The 16,464-nt window shown below is 42.2% G+C and overlaps 1 protein-coding gene across 1 annotated transcript in view; it reads right to left on the bottom strand.

Moving 5' to 3' along the window:
- Positions 1–15,999, bottom strand: part of LOC126108290 (myotrophin-like) — a 70,137-nt gene extending 54,138 nt beyond the window's left edge. Inside the window, exon 1 of the mRNA XM_049913513.1 lies at positions 15,932–15,999. The gene's annotated coding sequence lies outside the window, so the exon portion shown is untranslated. The remainder of the gene's footprint in view (positions 1–15,931) is intronic.
- Positions 16,000–16,464: the final 465 nt, after the last annotated feature.

Here is a 16,464-nt window from a genome sequence, read left to right as displayed (position 1 = left end):
CACTGTCAAGGTAATCCCCACTCTGGCTAAATGGCTGGCGGGAGGCCAAATAAATAAATAAATTTAAAAAGATCTCCACCCTTCGACAGCTGACAAGCAAGTCAGTAGAAAACGCAGCTGCAGTCAACACGTGCTCGCCTTCAGCTAGTCTCTGCTGTCGTGTAGAACAATGTCTTCACTCTTTTATTAGTATTGTTTTGACTCTGCAGTAACTCGTCGAGTTTTGAAGTACAGAAGAACTAGGAGGTTATGGATTCATCCTATGAATAGCGATAGACATTTAGGAGAGTTTTTTTCTTTATATGAAGAACTTAAAAACTATCCTGAAAAATTTTATTCAAACTACAGAATGAATCATAATACATTTCAGTATGTGCTGCAGAACATACAAGACAAAATTTCTAAACAGAACACAAAGTTTCGCAGAAGTATAACAGCAGAAGAAAAATTGTGTATAACGATAAGGTAAGATTCGTTAGTACACACTTTTTGGTTTGCAGTAGAATTTTGTACAGCATTCGCTACCTCCAGTTGATTGTAGTCATGCTTTTGTATTTTAAATTTCACAAACGCTTACCTCTGAGGGGAAGAGAGTTTATGGGACTCCTGAGAATCATTAGGAAGTAATTAGCTTCGTCATTTTGGGTAATGTCTTGCTGTGCCTTCAACTTCAGAATTTCCCAACTTTTTTCTTCTTTTTTCTTCATGATGCAGCGCTTGGCAGTGGTGATGGTTCATCATGTGGAGCCACTGATGACATCACAATTCTTTTCATTACCTTGTAAGATAGACAGATTGATAGGCGAAGAGTTTTGAGATAATGCCCTTTGACTCAGTGGTTCTATCTCCACTGATAAGGAACTGCCACAGCATGACTTTACAATGCATTATCATTTGGTAGGGACACATTTCCGTCTCTCAGTGACACTCATATCTGTCTCCGTTTACAAGTAAATGCGAACTATTCAGTGGCGGCAATGCCGCGATCGCTGGTAAGCTTATTGTTGTAAATACGGTAGATTAAATAAATGAAATAAAAGTAATTTCGCACGTTGCATGGGGGCTTAATTATAATAATAATGCAAATATTTTTTGTAGCTGTAAGTCCGATTACGCAAGTCTCGTAAACGGCTGGCCCTGACTAGTTTTAGTACGCAATCTGACTGCATAGAATAACAACAAACAATGAAACAAAATTTTCGTTAACACAGTTAATTAATTAAGTCCCCAGCAACTATAAAACCTACGAAACCAAAGCAGAAGTATAACTTCTGTATGTGGAAGTATGACTCAACGTACACATCTGGCACGGTTCTTCTCCAATAAGACAAGAAATTTCAAGTACCATTTATATTGAAGTAATTAAAAAAATTAGAAATACTATAATTACGCAAGAAAACCAGAATTACACTCTAATACAAGAACACAAGCCAGATGCTTTGTTGACTGAACCTGTAATGATGCATTATTTAAGATACAGAAGTAATAAAAAGAAAAAAAACAGGGAATTTGTTACCTTCATATATATTGACGAAAAGCACTCAGATCATTACAATATCTCCATTGGAATAACATCTGCTATTTCTCCCATCAAATAACTGCATAAACATGGAACAACACTCTCCACTACCACATCTCACTCCGACTTCACGACAAGCAGTGTCCACCACAACTTCTCAGCAAGAACTGCCTGCCGCTACTTCTCAAATAATCACTGCCAGTGGAGGCGGCGGAACAATACTCTCTGGCCCGATCTCTGGCGCTGTGGCTCAGTGTAGCCACCTTTCAACGTATCATTGTAATAAACGTAATTTTTCCTCGCCGATTGTGAAATGTGAGGTAACATCTTAAAATAAAAGACGTGTGCAGTCACACTTGTGATGAAAGCAGAAGGGAGGCGTGTGATGCGTGTACCGCAGAAGCTGTAGTGCTGCTCCACAGGCTCGCGCCTGCGGTCGGCTCGCGCCGGCAGTATTAAGACACTCGGGATGTCGCCGGGAGGCTCACGCCGTGTCGGCGCTGCCCGGCCGCCAGTGTGAACACCGCAGTTCAGAACCACGTGTTTGACATCAAAGCGGGCGGCGGCCCGGCCAGGCTCGGCTCGGCCCGGCCGGCAGTGTGAACGCAGCCTAAAGCCGTCGGCACACGGACCGTGGCAAGTTCAACGTGCTGCTCGGCGCTCAGGAACGATGCGACTTGTGCATACGGTACGTGGGCCCCAACGTGGTATACGCGATCGCAACGTACTCCAGCGGCAGTTGAGGGATGCTTCTAGTTCGTAATCACACTGTCTACTCAACGGGAGCGCGTAAAATTCCCACGCTAGCTCTGTTAAAACGCACATTTCCTCCATCGTCCACGAAAAGCAAAGTACCATGTCCAATTAATAAGGACACAGGCTTATGGAAGTTCCATTACAAACAGTGCATTACAAATTTGGAATACTTCTCCGCATAAGATAAACATTATTTCATCATTCCCACATTTTACTAAAAACCCCAAGGTCAGTCTTACTTGATCACTGTTCCTACGCAGTAGCAGAAACTTTGCAACATGTGAACTACGAAGCGTAAAAGAAAAAGGAACAAAATATCTTCATACAAGTAGCGCAAGCTGTCCTTTAGATTAAGCCAAACCAACAAAGTCACCCTTAAAAAAAAGGTGAACTTATATTTACATATCAAATATTATAATATATGCTTATATTAAACTAATAATAAAGTATCAGAACCTAATAAAAACACGAATGTTAGAAAAAATTTTTTGGGGGAGTCAAATACGCGAACCATGGCCTCGTTATCAAAGTCCTTAGTGGTCAGAGACTATTCATTATGCTAAACCAACATCACACTTGTTACCTACTCACGTTATGTTACCCCTTGCTGAAATCCTTAATCGTAGCTATGTTACTAACTGAAATTTAATTGTAACAAATTGTACCAAGAAAAATACGTTTTGGGTCTATCTTCAGTGTGTCGCTGCCTTCAAATAGCCTACTCTCAATACGCAAGTTACAATAATTCTTTTGCCACGAATATGATGTTTCTCATTTTATTGTAACGAATTACACAGGTAACAATGGGTTTTCCTGTGATTCTCAATTTGCTGGTGCTCAGAAACGGCATATATACAAATAGGCTTGAAATGAATGCCAATATGGCGCCTCACAACTCTGTACTGAAGGGAGACGGAGTGCTTGTGACGTAGGTGGCGTTGTGTCATCTCATTGGTCAACGCTCAGACGCACGCCCAGAATATCTGACATGCTAGATATTGCTCTGCACGTTCGGAAAGACTCCTGAGCGTGCTATTCCACGCTATGACGTCAGAAACTGGGCACGCTCAACGCTCAGATCCACGGTCCGTGTGCCGACGGCTTAAGGCGTGAGCGCTGCGCCACAGTCCTCTGCAGCTAGTAATTCGCACACACGATACCACGCCACAGTCCTCTGCAGCTAGTAATTCGCACACACGATACCACGCCACAGTGAAAGCCACAATAGGAAACATTAGTGGAGGAGAATTTCGAATGGCGTGCGCGCTGTTTCTGATGAAGAAAGAAAAAGTAGCGAAGGTAGACGACTATTTAGTTGGCTTTATTTTTACCTAAGAGCGATGTGTGTGGGGAGACGGCAGTAAAACTTATCTACAACTTCCCTTAGAATCAGTCCAGAACTGTGTGTCGGTTGACGTTTTCCTTTGACTTCCGGTAACAGGACGGAATTTCAAAGCACAACAGTAATTACCGAGCACGAACATAACCTAAAGAAAGGCGGGCACTTACACTTGGTGTTAGCAGCTGGAATCAAGGTTAATGATTCTTTCGCATTTCCCTAGCTGCTACATCTCAGATAGCTTCGGATGTCTGCGCCGACATACGCAAAGCATTTCAAGGGTTTTATTGAAAGTGTAAGGGATATAATGTTAATAAATTATCATCAACGGACTATAAATACGACACGTCACACCACTCGATATCTGCTATACAGGGTGATTCACGAAGATATGCAAATATTTTAATGTTATTCTACACGTAGAACAAACGAAAAAAGTTCATACGAAGATAGGTCCGCAAATGTTTAGTTACGGCTAATAAAAGATTTTGCCTGACATTCAGCAACTTTGCTAATATGAAGGAATCGCAAAACTGCACGAGGTCAAAGTAAAGCACGATTTCCATTTATTTTTTTACTGATCTGGTGAATCTAATAAAATATGTCCCAGGCGTGTGTGTGAGCAGTAGTTTTCCACAACATCCAGAGAAGCAAAGATTATACAACTAAATTTGTTTACTTCCCATTAAGAATGTAAAAACTTTTATGTCATTGTTGTCAACCGCTAGTTGTTTCTGTCGTTTCCTAACCTTGAAACGAGTTAGTTTTCTGTATTGCTTAGTGAAAGAACATAACAGTTTATGTGAAACCACATAGTAACTTTTGTAGCTCTTAGATTATTTATGAAAGAAGGATGCCTTTGAAATTTACGATAGAGGAATACGCCGATATGGTGTTTATGACAAATGTGATAAAGCTACGGCTGCAGTTAACGAATATCGCTTACGTTATCCAACTCTGAGCATTCCGAATGCACGAACCATTAGTGGAGTATTTCGAATGTTACTTGAGATATGTTCTCTACCTAGCGTTCATAATGAGTACGAGCGCTCAATACGCGAAGACGACGAGGATATTATGGATGCTCTTCATCGTAGCCCGGATAAACCGTACACGACGTATCTCTCAACCATTAGGCATTTCACAATCTAAGGTATGGCGTACTCTGAAGTACAATAATCTGTATCCTTACCATAAACAAAATATGCATCATTTACATCCGGGAGATCCTGCCCTTCGCTTGGAGTTGTGCATCTGGTTAAATCCTAATCGGCGGTTACACAAATACATTTCATTTACTAATGAGGCACGAACACGTATGTTCTGAAGCAAACCCACATGCAACAGTGCAACGCAATTTCCAGCAGCGACTTCGCATAAACCTGTGGAGTGTGTTATAATGGACCATTCATTTTCCCAGGACGTATAACTGTCGAGACGTACGAACAATTCCTTCAAAAAGAAGGCCCCCTCTTGCTCGAAGATGTTCCACTTTCTACGCGATTGCAAATGTATTTTCAACATGACGCCGCGTCCACATTTGACGAACGCCGTTACTACTCGTTTAAATGAACATTTTCCCCAGAAATGAATTGGTCGTGGCGCTACACGTCTGTGCCCACCCAGATCGCCCGATTTAACACCAGTGGATTTTTGTGCATGGGGATGGTAGAAAGTTTACGAGCACAAATCAATACACGTGAGGCATTACTTGCATTATGAATGCAATAGATGAAATTACGAACAACCCTGTGAAACAAACGAGCAACAAAATCTAGTCATACATGTGCAGCTAAATGTATTGAACTCTGAAGACACGTTTTTGAACATTTGTTGTCACTGTGTTGTGAAATTTTAACCGTGTAGCTTCTGTAACACTGAGCTTTGTTTTTTTTCGGTTTAACATGAATTCACGTGTGCTATTGTATTAATAAAAGCAGATTATCTGACACTGTTTGAGTTAATGTTATTACCATCAGTTTCCAAAAATTAAATTCTCTACAGATTCTGTTGAAAACTTTGTGCAGTTCTCTGGAACTTAAAAACAGATTGGGCCAAGTAGGTAGTACATTAAAAATTTTACGAAATTACGTCTTTGCTTCTCTGGATGTTCTGGAAAACTACTGCAGATACACGTCTCGAACACGTTTTATTAGATTCGCCAGATCAATAACAACAAAATAAATGGAAATCGTGCTTTACCTTGTAGAGTTTAGCGATGGCTTCGTATTAGCGAAGTTGCTTAATTTCAGGCAAAATCTTTTATTAGCCGAACTACTTAAACATTTGTAGACCTGTGTTTATACGAGTTTTTTCCTTTAGTTTTACTTGTAGCATAACATTAAAATATTTGCATATCTTCGTGGATCACCCTGTATAGTTTGTTAGACGGCAGATACTGCGATGCCAGGTAAACATTTTCTTTTGCCATCCAAAAGCAGCTAACATCGCACTGCTACACCAGCCATGTAACTGCAGCTACCATGAACGTAAGCAACGCAAATGAACTTCGTGTATTTTTAATATTTATCGTAGTAACACAATCACTTGTTTAACTTCAAGAAATTTATCGCGCTTTTCTGTTTTAATAACAGAAAAGTCGAAGTTTGTGCTTATTCAGTCCGTTCCTGGTGGATAGCAGCCTGGAATGAATTTAGCGTCTTTCTCAACTCCCAGCTTGGACCGTTGATTGCTTTACAGTTTTCTGTTAATCATATTTCTTTGCATCAGCATTTGAGCTGTGGACTCTGGGATCCCAAAAGCATGTACACCGAAGGTACACCTGCCTAATATCGCATAGGGCCCCCTCGCGCACGCAGAAGTGCCGCAACACTACGTGGCATGGACTCTACTAATATCTGAAATAGTGCTGGAGTGAATTGACACCATGAATCATCACAAATTCCCAACAGTACGAGGCGGTGGCTATCTGAACAGCACCTAGCAAGGCATCGCGGATATGCTCAACAATATTCAGGTCTTCGAGTTTGGTAGCCAAGGGAAGTGTTTAAATTCAGAAGTGTGTTCCTGGAGCTACTTTGTAGCATTACTGGACGTGCGGGTGTCGCATTGTCCTATTGGAATTGCCCAAGTATGTCAGAATGCACAGTTGACATGTATAGACAGGATGCTTAGGTACATGTGATCTATCAGTCGCATCTAGACTTATCAGAGGTCCCATATCATTCCAAATGCACGCGCCCCACACCATTACAGAGCCTCCACCAGCTTGAACAGTCCCCTGCTGACATGCAGGGTCCATGGATTCATGAGGTTGTCTCCGTACCTGTACACGTCCATCCGCTAAATACAATTTGAAACGCGACTTTTCAGACCACGCAAAATGTTTGCAGTCATTAACAGTCCAGTGTGTGTTGGCGGGCCCAGACGAGTAGGCTTCCAGCTCCTAAAGCCCATGTCGGTACTGTTTCGTTCACTGACTTGTTGATGTGCCAGTACTGAAATTTGCAGTAGTTTGCGGAAGGGTTGCACTTCTGTCACGTTGAACGATTCTCTTCAGTCGTCATTGGTCCCGTTCTTCCAGGATCTTTTTCCAGCCGCAGCGATGTCTGAGGTTTGAAGCTTAACCAGATTCCTGATATGCCCGTTACACTCGTCAAATGGTCGTACAGGAAAATCCCCACTTCATCGCCATCTCGTATATGCCGTGTCCCATCGCTCGCGCGCCGACTATGTTACCTGCCGTTGTAGCAGCAGTAGCCGATCTAACAACTGCGCCAGACACTCTTATACAGGCGTTGCCAACCGCAGCGCCGTATTCTGCCTGTTTACATATCTACCGTATTTACTCGAATCTAAGCCGCACTCGAATCTAAGCCGCACCTGAAAAATGAGACTCGAAATAAAAGAAAAAAATATTTCCCGAATCTAAGCCGCACCTGAAATTTGAGACTCGAAATTCAAGGGGAGAGAAAAATTTTAGGCCGCACCTCCAAATCGAAACAAAGTTGGTCCATTGTAATGAGACAATTTAGGTCGAATGAAAGACGATACAGCTACAGTAGTTTGGTTCGAGTCGTAAGCTTAGCAGTTAAGCTTTACCAGGTAGCCAATGTTACGCGTCAGGCGCTTCGTCCGTATTTATACGGGTACCCTTCCTTTTTCACGTGCTTCGTCTGGTTTGAATCGATTGCTTATTTTGCTTTGATCTGATAAGTGCCGTTTTTTTGTTGTAGGTGTTTACGTCACTCTAAGCTGAAAATGCATTACTGTACTGTGTCATGCATTGTTTGTCGCATTCTGATAGTGCGTGTTTACGGCCTGTCGCCGCTCGCGGCATGACTTACTTTTGTGCGCGCTACCGCCGCTTACAAATAAATAAGAAAAAAAAAAAAAAAAAAAGAGGAATCGTCTCATTAGCGAAACAATGGCAAGAGACTGCTATTTGTTGTTACTTACACTGCTGCTTTCTTTGATAATGATCAACAAGAACCAAATAATAGACTGCGTATGATAGAACATGTTCTGAACGAGAGTTAGGCGAAAATTTTTCTCCGTTTGAAAATCTTTGCGGCCGCTTCTTTAGTACATCAAATTCTTCACAGAAATTAATCATCTTACATTTAAAATCTAGTCAGTTGCCGTGCTTCATTTCTGACTATATCACTATTAGGCATAAGAATAATACGAACATAAACATGACACGATACGTATATTCTTCCGCGTTTGCTGTTGCCTCACTAGTTTCGTAGTTTATTAACCAGACAGGATTTAAATGAGAGAGCAGCAAACACGAAAGAATACATGGCAAAATGTTTATATTCGTATTATTCTTATGGTGAATAGAATACTGCATGTGATTCACATTTCATCAGGTTCGTATTAGCAACCATCTCTTCTCACAGGTAGGAAAAATCTCGGACCGTAGACTTAGCCATATTGACAAACATCCCTAACAGTCTTGCCAGTTGGATTTTCGTAGTACATTGAAATTCTGCTACATTCGAAGGTGAACAATACAGAATTTGTATTTACTTCGTTGGATAATGTATGAAAATGCAGTGGTCGAAACTCGGGGCGGAGAAAAAAAAAAGTTTTGGCGCCAGTATTTGTCTTTGTGCCCACAAAGCATGCTTGTGTAGCGCTACATATATACGACGGCAGAAGTTAGTTGTGGCGGCACCTACCAACATTTTTCAGAACTTCCGCTTGCTTTGCACTCGATTCTAAGCCGCAGGCGGTTTTTTGGATTACAGAAACCGGAAAAAAAGTGCGGCTTAGATTCGAGTAAATACGGTATATTTGAATACGCGTGCCCATACCAATTTCTTTGGTGCTTCAGTGCATAATACACATTGTCACGCAACTCACGTCGACAACAGAAGTAAACAGACTGAAGATTTACTCTCACTGATGGTTCGCTGACACAAAGGCAACCAGAGAAACCCGAGCGAATGCGAACCGAACACGGCCGAACGCTGTTCACTTGCGCTCGCCTGCTTTCGACGCAAGATATTCCTCGGCCGCCGACACTAACGCACTTCTGTTTTCTTCTTGAACGGGAACATTCATCGATTAGATGTGTGACACTTGTCACCGCTTCTCCCCCTCCCCCACCGTCATCTTTCTGTGACGACTGATCTGTAGCGTTTTGGTTTTAAGTTGGAGAAACCAGTGTATGGGTGAACGTAATAAAAGACTGATGGCCGAAAGGGAAATACGGAAGCGTCCGATCCCGCCCGTCTGCTTTGACCCATGACGTCACAAATATGGCGGAAACAAAAACAAACAGACACACTTTCCACAAGAAGCCTAATGACATTAACGGGACAAGTGCGGGAAATTGGGTGTTTTGGGTGGGGGGCAAACTAAATATAAACAAATTTAGACGCCTTGCATAGCTACAACGTGTAAGTGAAGACAGCCATGCATGAATACCCACCCACCTCCCCAGGGGTCGTAACCCCTGCAACCCATAGAAGATAAAGATGCTTCAGTAGCTGATTAATGTTTTTTGTCTTTTTTTAAAAACATCTCACGGGATAGAACGAACAGATCAGAAAGATAAATATAATAAACTAAAACAGAAATTGGAGGAAACATAATTAAAATAAGTAATAAGCGTTTTTAAATTAAAAAAATCTCACGAGATAGAACGAACAGATCAGAAAAGTAAACAAAATAAGATAAAACAGAACTGGAGACAGCCACACTCGAACCAAACTCCGCGCCGTCATGACGTCACACACGGCAACACCCTTACGTCACGGGTCAAAGCCGACGCGTGGGATCGGACGCTTCTGTCGACCCGCCGAAAGTATATATTCGCTCCATATATCACGCACTTTCAATTATAAATCTATGGAACAACGAAATTTCGAGAATACAGATTACAAATAGGCAAATGTCCAATGAGCATTTCGCTGTACGTTATGAGCACGTATCAAACATAACGTGGCAGTAGGCACTACGCAACTCACTTATTCGCTGGTAGCGCATTTCCCAGTATTTCCGTACATTTAAAGTCCACTATGATGTTCCACACTGCCGCAGTACACAATTTGAAGGACGATCGTTACCAAATACAACTCTGTTTCACAAAGAACGAATATTATCTGGCATCTACGCGGGCAGTTTGTTTCAGCCCTCCACATCACAGGAAAGCGGATGTCACGTGGAAACTATTTCGTCACACGTTCGTGAACGAAATCTTTTGTACCAGTCTACTCTTAATGTACGTTAAAGTAACTTCCAGTCTGGATAAACTCATAACATTTCACTCATTAAGCCTGTACGATGATGAAAAATACCGCTTCAGTTGTATGATAAATGGTTCAATTCTGCAGCAGTGGATGCTGCTTTTCTTTGCTGTCTGAAGAATAAAGGTGCAAGAATCATGTATATTTCTGTGATACAATAGCGTACTATGTTTTATTTTCTTCGTGGAATTCAAATTAAATATTCGATAATGACGTTTATTAAATCATGTACCAGGCTCCTGTAAGTACGAGTTGTCGCAGCTGCATCTAAAGTGTATATTTGCGAAATAACCAAGCATAAATACGAAATTTATCAAACACGGCACTTTTATCGAATGAAGCCGCCTCCGTAAAATTTTCAGGACACACAAGAACATACTTAACACACACTACACAGTTCCTTCTCCAAGGTAAAGCACAAGTGATGTGTAAATTTGGAAAATGGCTAAAGTTGACAAAGGGTAAAATTGTATACATTTTGAATATTAGCTTTTCTTGAATGATATCTTGAATGATATCTCGGACAATACCAAATGCCCATTTCAAGGTACAGCCCTACGCCCTACAGGCCTACCAACCCTACAGCGACTGCACCAAACATTACTACAGAGGCACTGTCAGTTTCAAAGTTCGTCATTGTGACTTTTGAGGGGCGATCTGAAATCGACGAGTCATTGACATACAAGCCAAGATAGCTTAAAATTTTTACTTAGAAGACCTGTTTCCGCAGTATTAAACTGAGTACAGCTTTTGACGTGACCTGGGCCCTATCAACCCAGGGGCTTAATGTCTTATGTTGTTTGTTCCTATTGAGAAATGCTGATAGTGGAACTGGCGAGCTTTCTCAACTTTAAAAATAGCAGTTGGTTCTGATGAGTTACGGTTACTATTGTGATACAGATCCGATGACGGCAGTTTGGGCCTAATTCTGCCGGAAACGGTTATCTAAATAAAAGTTAAGCAATCGTGGCTCGTAGTTGATCAATGACAATATACGGGTCAACAGAAGCGTCCGATCCCACGCGTCGGCTTTGACCCGTGACGTAAGGGTGTTGTGTGTGACGTCATGACGGCGCGGAGTTTGGTTCGAGTGTGGCTGTCTCCAGTTCTGTTTTATCTTAGTTTGTTTACTTTTCTGATCTGTTCGTTCTATCTCTTGAGATTTTTTTTTAATTTAAAAACGCTTATTACTTATTTTAATTATCTGTTTCCTCCAATTTCTGTTTTAGTTTATTACATTTATCTTTCTGATCTGTTCGTTCTATCCCGTGAGATTTTTTTAAAAAAGACAAAACACTAATCAGCTACTGAAGCATCTTTATCTTCTATGGGTTGCAGGGGTTACGACCCCTGGGGAGGTGGGTGGGTATTCATGCATGGCTGTCTTCACTTACACGTTGTAGCTACGCAAGGCGTCTAAATTTGTTTATATTTAGTTTGCCCCCCACCCAAAACACTCCATTTCCCGCGCTTGTCCCGTTAGTGTCATTAGGCTTCTTGTGGAAAGTGTGTGTGTTTGTTTTTGTTTCCGCCATATTTGTGACTTCATGGGTCAAAGCAGACGGGCGGGATCGGACGCTTCCGTATTTCCCAATATACTGTAAGACGCACATATTGTACTCTAAATACTGTATGTTCTGGAATGTTTTGCTGTGTTGATATTTTGGGGATGCTAACTCCCTACAGGCAAAATCTCTGGTAAGACGTAGTACTTTCAAACCAACTGAACAAAAACCTACGTTCGAATATCATACGATTTTTTACTATTACATATTGATTCAGGTCAAATATTTACTTAAAATACATAACTGTGCGCTCCGTCCGGGTTCCCAGGTTTCGCGACGACAGTTAAGTCCATTTTTTTCCTTCTCTCCGAATCCTCTGGGGAACGAACCATTCTAAATCCACTTCTAGACCGGTTAAAACAAGTTTATGGCAGCACAACCACCCACAATTTCGTGCTAAAGTGCCGTGACGCAAATCCTATAGCACCGTAGAATATTTACACTTCAGAGATCTGGGAAACAAAATGGCTGATAGGCCAGCTCGTGCTTATAGGAACCTTAGTGGGTGCTGTGACGCCACTTCTTGGTGAGTATTTAATTTTCTTTATAGCACTGTTTGCCGTATTTTAGTTGGTTTCGAGAGAAATTACACTTAAAGGTGTGTATGAGAAGCAATGCTATGTTGATTGTCGAAGGAATTATTATATTCAGTTTATTAGTCTTTTGTTTAGGATGAAATTTTTTTTTAGTCCTAGTGTTTATCCTGGCACGCACTACAGCAATAGCGATTACGATACATCTTTGGCTGCCATGTAGCCTAATATTGGTATCGTTGGGTGCCGCGAATAACAGGTGATGTCAGAAAATGCTAAGTAGGATTGCTTATACTGTTAAGTGTGAAATCACATTTATAATGCGAAATACTGTCCCTCTTATTCACTCACGCATGAGTAGAAAACCGAGTCGGCTTTAGTACGGTCTTTTTTTCCGGGTTCTGCAACTGTTCCCAGCTGGTGGATGCTTTGGAACCTGAGAACACAAATTCGTTGGCTCGGTTACCGTGCATACCACCCACGTTTTTTATTTCGTTGTGGGGAAATACGGAAGCGCCCGATCCCGCCCGTCTGCTTTGTCCCATGACGTCACAAGTATGGCGGAAAGAAAAACACACACACTTTCCACAAGAAGCCTAATGACACTAACGGGACAAGCGCGGGAAATGGGGTGTTTTGGGTGGGGGGGGGGGAAACTAAATATAAACAAATTTAGACGCCTTGCGCAGCTACAACGTGTAAGTGAAGACAGCCATGCGTGAATACCCACCCACCTCCCCAGGGGTCGTAACCCCTGCAACCCATAGAAGATAAAGATGCTTCAGTAGCTGATTAGTGTTTTTTGTCTTTTTTTAAAAAAAACCCTCACGGGATAGAACGAACAGATCGGAAAGATAAATATAATAAACTAAAACAGAAATTGGAGGACACAGATAATTAAAATAAGTAATAAGCGTTTTTAAATTTAAAAAATCTCACGAGATAGAACGAACAGATCAGAAAAGTAAACAAAATAAGATAAAACAGAACTGGAGACAGCCACACTCGAACCAAACTCCGCGCCGTCATGACGTCACACACGACAACACCCTTACGTCACGGGTCAAAGCCGACGCGTGGGATCGGACGCTTCTGTCGACCCCGTTGTGGCGTCGTTTATTTTCTTACGAGGAATGTCAGTACGATGTTTAGCGAACGAAGGTCCATCACTGCACCCGATATCTTATGCAATCAGACACCTCCCGTTTCCGTATAGCGCACGGGATAGCAAATTTTATGCTTTTTAGGAGTAGAAATATATCATGGCTACCTTTTGCTATCAGAGATGAATGTAATTACACGTCCCTGTGTTTCAGTAGATGCCAGATGTCCGCTGAAGTTCTACCTCGAATTGCTTGCTATTTAAGCAAACGAGCCAGTCGCGGTTTTTAGAAAAGCGATTATTGACAAAAAGGAAGACGAAACTCAGGACATTCAACATTCTAAGCACGACAAAAGCTGTGGAAGTTTGCACATTAGGAATTCTTCACCCATTTGGTAATTCATCCAGGCCTGCACTAACAGCAATAGTCAGGATAAAATTGGAATGGGACAGTCTGACCTGACCATGCAACATTAGTTTGACACCACGAACGTCATTCTAAAATATCCTGAATATCGAAATTAAATTGTGAAGTGGTCAGCCGTAACACGACGCATTTGAGTAACAACGCGGCTGTGATTCGCTGACACATCATACTAATACCGGATGCGAACTGAGCTGGAGCCATATTGATGTTTACGCAGTCAAGTTTCCATTACGTCATATGCTGCTAAAATATGCTGTTTATGTAATTGTGTGTTCAGGAACTCAAACGCACAATGGTACCATCTGGACCGGTAACTGCAACTACAGACCATAGTAATAGCCAATACAAAGCAGTGCCTTGACAAGTTTTTTTACACCGAGCAGTGATTCAAGTTGTCTTATCCAGTACACTTCGAAGGGCAACGTTTCGTTCCACTGCGAAAGATATTTCTTTCATCATCACTTATCTTTATGGCTAGTGCGATTTAGGGACCCACCTCACTGCTCATCCGACAGCCCACTGAACTTTTGGATGTGTTGCCAAACTAATGGAAATACGGAAGCGTCCGATCCCGCCCGCCTGCTTTGACCCATGACGTCACAAATATGGCGGAAACAAAAACAAACACACACACTTTCCACAAGAAGCCTAATGACACTAACGGGACAAGTGCGGGAAATGGGGTGTTTTGGGTGGGGGGCAAACTAAATGTAAACAAATTTAGACGCCTTGTGTAGCTACAACGTGTAAGTGAAGACAGCCATGCATGAATACCCGCCCACCTCCCCAGGGGTCGTAACCCCTGCAACCAATAGAAGATATAAAGATGCTTCAGTAGCTGATTAGTGTTTGTCTTTTTTTAAAAAAAATCTCACGGGATAGAACGAACAGATCAGAAAGACAAATATAATAAACTAAAACAGAAATTGGAGGAAACAGATAATTAAAATAAGTAATAAGTGTTTTTAAATTTTAAAAAAATCTCACGAGATAGAACGAACAGATCAGAAAAGTAAATAAAATAAGATAAAACAGAACTGGAGACAGCCACACTCAAACCAAACTCCGCGCCGTCATGACGTCACACACGACAACACCCTTACGTCACGGGTCAAAGCCAACGCGTGGGATCGGACGCTTCTGTCGACCCAAACTAATCTACAGCATAGCTCGATTTCTAGCTTAGATTGAAGAGTGCTAATTTGGAAGAGTTCTCGAAACCAACGAATGTGGTAACAGATTGAACTGTAGAGTAGCCTGATATTTATTTTCGTGCTACATTTAAAGGTACTCTGCCATATAAAACGCACCTTTCCGTCATAAAAATTAAAAGTGCTGCATAAATTCAGAAAGTATGTAGCAGATAATGGCGCGTTTCTATTAGTCTGATGTATACTATGTTCATCTATCGCAAATGAACTATGGGAAATGCAAGGAGGCCCACCACTCAAATATTACCCCGTTATTCCTTATAAGGATTTGGCTCTGAGCACTACGGGACTTAACATCTGTGGTCATCAGTCCCCTAGACTTAGAACTACTTAAACCTAACTCATCTGAGGACATCACACACACCCACGCCCGAGGCAGGATTCGAACCTGCGACCGTAGCGGCCACGCGGTTCCAGACTGAAGCGCCTAGAACCCCACGGCCACCTTAGAAGGATTTTTCCAGCAGATTCGTGGAAGTACAGTATAACATTCAGTTTCCAGTTTTCTCATCAAAATGGCGAGAGCACAAGACAAGACCTCCCTTCCAGTTCACGCTACACTTTTCGTACCTGAAGTCTGTCAAGCAGTGGGATTCATGAGACAACAGTTATGGTTAGCAATAAGAAGTTCGCGAGTAACTATTTCAACAGGCTATTTTGTCCTGTTTAGCCTCGACGGTGAAATAAAGGAGAACAGAAAACTGCCATCGCTGCGCAAAGTAAGGGTAAAGCACGCGCAAGAATGAAAAGCACTTCTTACCTTACTAATTCGGTCGAGACAGCAAACGACCTATGTGCACCACCATGTAACACCTCACACCGCTGCCGCCACCACTGTGTCAAATCGAACGACACACAGAGTGGCTATCTCAACTAGTGCCACGCGGTCAGTCCTGCCAACTGCTCTGATGATGCCGCATTCTCAGAAGAACGAACGTCGCAGTGAAAAGGTGTACTCACGGATTCGAGGAAAGAGCTGCTTATGAAAATTTCTTCTGCGAAAGAACGCTACGGGCGCAGCAACAGACCTGCCAGACCGACGAATTGGAAGTGTGTACGCCTTTCGACCGACCGACCGACCGACCGACCGACGAACTTTCCGCTGTCGGCTGTCGGGCGGGTAAGACGTGCGCTACAGCCGAGCCCTATAGACCCTTCACCCAACAAGTCGCGCAGTGTGTGGCGCTGACGTACCAACCGCCCGACAAACTTCCGTCCTTTGTCACTGGCGCAGGATTCAACGTCACGCTACAGAGTGAGAGGTGGCTGAAATTTTGACAGAATTTCTGAAGA

The sequence above is a fragment of the Schistocerca cancellata genome, chromosome 11, assembly GCF_023864275.1.
Source record: "Schistocerca cancellata isolate TAMUIC-IGC-003103 chromosome 11, iqSchCanc2.1, whole genome shotgun sequence".
Lineage (NCBI taxonomy): Eukaryota > Metazoa > Arthropoda > Insecta > Orthoptera > Acrididae > Schistocerca > Schistocerca cancellata.
Note: the sequence above shows the minus strand (reverse complement) of the source record. Positions and strands in the feature narration are given on the sequence as shown.